The sequence below is a fragment of the Echinops telfairi genome, unplaced genomic scaffold (genome assembly GCF_000313985.2).
Source record: "Echinops telfairi isolate 266 unplaced genomic scaffold, ASM31398v2 ScPeMD7_4;HRSCAF=17, whole genome shotgun sequence".
In the NCBI taxonomy this organism is placed as follows: Eukaryota; Metazoa; Chordata; class Mammalia; order Afrosoricida; family Tenrecidae; genus Echinops; species Echinops telfairi.
The window spans coordinates 25021515-25028156 of record NW_022103900.1 but is presented as its reverse complement, the minus strand read 5'-3'; the positions used below and the strand labels follow the sequence as shown (position 1 = coordinate 25028156).

General features: G+C 41.7%; 1 pseudogene; it reads left to right on the top strand.

Moving 5' to 3' along the window:
- Positions 1 to 98: 98 nt before the first annotated feature.
- On the top strand, positions 99 to 5473 carry LOC101660676 (annotated as a pseudogene).
- Positions 5474 to 6642: the final 1169 nt, after the last annotated feature.

Genomic DNA, 6642 nt, shown 5'->3' with positions numbered 1-6642 from the left:
CCCGCCAACTTTTGCTGTAAATGAGCCCATTCTTGCAGCCACTCAGTTCATCTCACTGAGGGTCTTTAGCCTGACCCTCCATTACTTAACCAAGCGTGATGTCCTTCACCATGAACTGGGCTCTCCTGATAATATTCCCGGAAATGCCTGAGGTAAAGTCTCATCCTCCTCTTCCCTAAGGAATATTCTGGCTGTACTGCTTCAAACTCAAAGTGTATTCATCCTTAGGAGAGGCCGTGGTGTCTTAATATATTGCATGAGTACCCTAATTCAAGGGGACTAATTCTTGTTTGGTCTTCTTTATTCGTTGTTTCATTTTGCCATGCATTATAAGGTTATTGAAAACACTATGGCATGGGTCAGGGGCACTTTAGACTTCAAAGTGACATATTTGGCTTTTAACACTTTAAAGAGGTCTTTTACAGCATATTTGCCCAATTCAATACATGACTTTGGTGCTGACTGTGGACTTAAGTAAAATTAAATTCTTGAAAAATTCAATATTTTCTCTGTTTATCATGATGTTGCTTCATGGTCCAGTTGTGAGGGTGTTTGTTTTCTTTATGTTGAGGTGTAATCCACATTGAAGGCTGAAGAATTTTATACTCAGCAGTAAATGTTTCAAATTCTCTTCACTTTCAAGAAGGTTGTATCTTCTGTGTATTAAAGATTGTTAAAGAGTCTTCCTCCAATCCTGATGCTGTGTTCTTCTTAATATAGTGCAGCTTCTCAGACTATTTGCTGAGCATAGAGACTGGGTAAGTATGGTAAAAGGACAACACGCTGGCATGCACACGTTTCCTGATTCTAATCCATGTAGTATTCCCATGTTCTGTTTGAACGACTGCCTCTTGGTCTATGTACAGTTTCCCCTCAAGCACAATTTAATGTTCTGGAGTTGAAGAATGCACTACAGAGGACAGCACTGAGGCTACAGCTCAGGGAGGGGGGCACATCATATCAGAGCACACGGGAGCAAACAAAGAGGGAAGGATGGAGAGTGGAACACATCCTGGCCCACCAAGCCCTGAGGATGATATGCCTGCTCACAGCACCCAATGCACACAAAGGACCATAGGGCCGACCCCAGTTAGAAAAGACATCCCTCACTGACCCATAGACCTATGAGGGACAACAACAGTGTGGGAAATGTGCCAGTTCTGACCCCACCACACTGGGGCGAAACGCTAAGGACTTGCAACAGAGCACCAAGGGGAGCAGAGCAACGAAGTCCCCTGCGAACACCAAAATAGACTTTGGAGCCAGCACACAGCACCCCATCAGACTTGACTGGAAAACACGCCTAAAGGTGAACAAACAGACATTGAACTATTTATAGGCTTTTCTTTTTTTGTTATTGTTTGGTTTTTTATTTTCTTTTGTTGTTTTGTTTTGCTCTGCTTTGTTTTGGGGCTTATTATTGTCTCTTCATTTCTATCTAGATAAGATAGGCAAGATAAACAATCCAGAGGAGAAAACAACAGGACCAACGGTTCCAGGGAGACACCGGAGTGGGGAGGTGGGGAAAGGACGGGGGTGTCAACAAACCCAGGCACAAGGGAACAACAAATTATCTAAAATTGAAGGCGAGAAGGGTGTAGGATGCCTGGTAGGGCTTGATCAAGGGCAATGTAACCCAGAGGAATTACTGAAACCAAGTGAAGGCCAAACATGATAGTGGGACTAGAGGAAAATAAAGGAAATAACTAGGAAATAGAGGAAATAACTAGGAGGCAAAGGGCATTTACAGAGGTCTCAATACAGGCATGTGCACATATATTTAGATATAACGAGAGGGAAATAGATCTATGTTCATATATTTATATGTTAATATCAACTAGTAGACGGACATCGGGCCTCTACTCAAATACTCCCTCAATGCAAGAACAGTTTGTTCTAATAACTTGGCATTCTGTGATGCTCACCTACCCGACATGATCGCTGAAGACAAAATGGGTGCATAGCAAATGTGATGAAGAAAGCTGATGGTACCTAGCTATTAAACGATATAGCATCTGGGGTCTTAAAGGCTTGAAGACAAACAAGTGGCCATCTAGCTGAGAAGCACAAAGTTCACATGGAAAAAGCACACCAGTGTCAATGGGATCAGATATCAGGCATCAAAGACCCAGAACAAAAAAGTCATGTCAATGTGAATGAGGGGGAGTGCAGAGTGGAGACCCAAAGCCCATCTGTAGAAAATTGGACATCCCTTTACAGACGGGTCACAAGGAAGAGACAAGCCAGTCAGGGTGCAGTATAGCACCAATGAAACATACAACTTTCCTAGGTCTTTAATACTTCCTCCCCACCCCCTCACTATCATGATCCCAATTCTACCTTACAAATCCAGCTAGACCAGAGCATGTATACAGGTACAGATAAGAGCTGGAAACACTGGGAATCCAGGACAGCTAAACCCCTCAGGACCAATCATGAGAGTAGCAATACCAGGAGGGGCAGGGGAAGGTGGGAGTAGAAAGGGGGAACTGATCGCAATGATCTGCATATAACCCCCTCCCTGGGGGATGGACAACAGAAAAGTGGGTGAAGGGAGACATTGGTCAGTGTAAGACATGAAAAACTAATAACAACTTGTAAATTATCAAGGGTTCATGAGGGAGGGAAGTGGGGAACGAGGAGCTGATACCCAGGGCTCAAGTAAAAGAAAATGTTTTGAAAATGATGACAACAAATGTACAAATGTGCTTGACACAATGGATGGATGGATGGATTGTAATAAGAGCTGTAAGAGCCCCCACTAAAATGATTTTTAAAAAGAAAAATATGTTCTGAAATGTTTATTCTTTATAATGGTATCTATTATTTGTCATGATCCACACAATTGAATGCCTTTGCATATTCTACAAAGCACAGGTGAACATGTTTCCTATATTCTCAGCTTTCAGTCAAGGTCCATCAGACATTAGTAATAGTACCTCCAGCTCCATGTCCTCTTCGGAAAAATATAATAGGCATATGCCAAAAATATTGCTGGAAATATGCACAAAATAAACTGCTAGTATTTGCTGCCTCTAAGAAACCAGGGTAACCCTGGTGGCTTATGCATTGGGCTGCTGACTGACTGCAAGGTCAGTGGTTCAAAACTACTGCAGGAAAAAGATGACGGTTTCTATTCCTGTGAAGATTGGCAGTCTCAGAAACCCAAAGGGGCAGTACTGTTCTGTCCTATGGGATCATTCTGGGTTACCAAGGACTCAGAGGTAGTGAAATTTTTGGAGGGAACAAGACAATTGATCCGCAGAAATAGCACGAAATTTTCATTGTATATGCTTCTTTGACTTTTGAATTTAATAAAATTAGAAAATATTGCCTAATCAAAATAGTTAATAAAATTAATAAAATAATTAATAATTTTGTTAATAAAAATTAACAAAGGTAAAAATTAAAATGCCAGTTTACACATATGGGTTTTTTATGAATAAATTAAAGGTATATTTATTTTTTTGTTTAATCTTTACCTTAAGCCTAATACATAACTAAACAATGGCCAAAGATGAAAAGTTCTCCCTTAGATAGCAAGAAATTCCTGCTGTGAAGCCCAATGTTACTTTATTCAATAGGTCATGTTGTGTCTCTTTCTATTAGGTAAAAGCCCACGCCATTACGTTGCTTCTAAGTTGTGCAAAGACAAAGACGACATTAGCCATGCAGCCTCAGATGCACTAAAATAGAGAAATCAGAAAAGCAGTGCGAAGTAGGGAGCAGAGCCAAACATGAGCCCGGAGGCTGACTGAGCCTGACGTCTGCAGCGTTCAGCAAGTCTGCAGGGGCTGAGAACTGAAATCCATGGTCAGTGAGGCATGCAGCTCCACTGCTTCCACCTGTCCTTTAGTGTGTCATTATTACAAATTAAAGAATTCCGTTGAAAGCTAAAACATTTGCCACCCTGGCAGCAGAACCTCCTGACCCCAACACGTGACATGCTTAATTGAGTTCTCTTCCACTAGAAGCCAGAATGCCCTGGGATTCAAATCTAAGTCTCACAGTCCTTCTCTGCCCTATTTAAGAAGGATGAGTGGATAGAGTCTGGCATGATTGGCTTTTTAACTGCAAAGTTCCTTTAAGTCTCAGAAAACAAAACCATCCGCTGCAGCACAGCTGTAGAAATACTCTGTATCGACTTATTTATGGAGTTGCCTATATTTGGGACTTGGTATATTCCATAAGATTGAAAAAGCTGTGGTTCTTAGTGAGCTTAGATCAATCGTGCCTAAATCTTTATTCTGATTCAAAATTTTTCTTATCAGCATGAAAACTAAACAAGCATTGTTTCATTACAGAAGCACAGGCCTGTCACAGCGGGCTATGTAGAAGCATCAGAGGACATGTCTGTGTAGTCCTGAAGGAAAAGTCATGTTGACATCCATTCCATAGCTTTGACCTTTCAAGTGCTCCAGCCAGATTTAGGGAAGAAACATATTTAACAACAAATAATGTCTCTAAATACCTAGTTCTTTATTGTTAAACTCTCTGTATACATTAACTATTAACAATTGATAATCCCCTCTTTTGAGATTAAAAAGTAATAAAGAGTTTGTGAAAGCCTTTCTGCTCTCTGTAAAGACAAACATTATTGTTTTCCCAGGAAAAAAATTTTTCTCTCTGAAACCTAGAAAATCAAACAAGCCCTTACCTCTCTGTGGCAAAATGTCTCCAGCAGGTCGGAGAAACTGCCCTACAAAGGGGCTGACATCAGCCTGGCCTCATGGCGCCGTCAGGACATTACAGAAAAAGATGGCCTGATGCGCATGTGGGAGATGTACACCGCCTCCAAGCCGCTGAGGGTACCCGCATCGCCAGGTGCCTCTGCACATGACCGTGGAGACAACTGTCCTTATTGAGACCCTTGCCGCCCTGGGGCTGAGGTGCAGTGGTCCAGCTGCAACATCTTTTCCACCGAGGGCCATGAAGCAGCTGCCATTGCCAAGGTCGGCATTCCAACGTATGCCTGGAAGGGCGAAAAAGACGAGGAGCACCTATGGGGCATCAAGAAAACCCTGTGCTTCCAGGACGGGGCCCTCATGTGATTCTAGACAATGACTGTGACCTCACCAACTTCATTCACACCAAGTACCCACAGCTCCTGTCGGGCATTTGAGGTACCCCTGAGGAGACCACGACGGGAGTCCACAACCTGTACGAGATGAAAACCAACGCGATCCTTAGGTGCCTGCCATCAACATCAACGATTCTCACCTAGAGCGAATTTGACAGCCTCTACGGCTTCCAGAAGTCCCTGATGGATGGCATCGGGTGTGCCACAGGCAGGATGATTGCTGACCAAGTGGCGGTGGTAGCAGGTGATAGTGACATTGACAAGGGCGGTGCCCAGGCCGCCAGGGAGGGCTATGAGGTAACCCCCATGGATGAGGCCATCAAGTGGCTACAGGCTGGGTCCATATCATCCTTGGCGGGCACATTGAGTGGATTTGAATCTCCAATCTTGTGACTACCAGCCTAACTAGTAACCCAAGGCTCCACCAGGGCGTCTCTCTAATCAGAAACCGACAATTGAATTAGCCCTCATATGAAACTTAACTTTCGATAGCTCAAATCTTGGCTAGATTAATGTGGCATTCCCTTAACCCAACAACCTTTTTTGAAACACAAGAAAATCTCTCTTGGAAAAAAAGAAAGAGGAAAAAAAACATTCAAAATCAAGCTTTTTATATAAGATGCTTGGCATTCAATCCAAAATTCCTAAAGAATAAAAGCACATGACCCAAATGAAAAGAATAACCAACAACATAATCAGATCCATAGAAAATTTGCTGGAGTAAAACTATAAGCAATAGCCTCAAGAACATTGATGACAAGTTTAAGAAATTCCAAAGGAAGATGAAATTTTTTAAAAAAATGAAAATCAGAGAATTGAAAAAGTATGGAATGTAAAGTTGAGAACTCAGTTATTATGTCTCAAAAAAACAAAACAAAACTCACCGCCATTGAGTCTAGGCCAACTCAGTAGCCCTATAAGACATGGTCAAACTGCCCTGTGAGAATGTAATTCTATGGGAATAGAAAGCCCCATTTTACTCCTGAAGAGTAGATGGTGGTTTTGAACTGCTGACCATGCAGGTAATCAGCCCAACGCATAACCATTACACCACATAACCAGGGTTCCATTGAAATGTCTAAGAGTAAAGAAAAATTAAGATTTATGAACTATAATATAGATCAGGAAAAAATATACAGGTGGATAAATGGAGACACAAATGGATACAAAAGATATAAATGAGTAAATGTATAGAACATATGTAAATAAGCATAAGAGATATAGGATACATATGTATATAATTGTGACTTCAAAAAAAAAAAGAGAGAGAGAGAAGGAAATAGAAGCAACATTTAATGCAATCATTTTTCATAGTGGGTTTTTTAATGCCACTGATTTGAGATGTGGTACAAGCCTCAAACAACATAAATACAAGGGGGTACCACCTCCCCAAAAAACGATGCTCATTTATTTTTTTTTATGTAAGGGGGATAGTGGAGTTCTTCCATGAGGTCAGACTGCTAATCAAGCTTTCTATTGAGAGGTTCTGAAAAGATTGCGTAACAGTGTGTGACCAAAAAGGCCTGATTTGTAGCCGACAGGGACTGGTTTTGCCACCACAA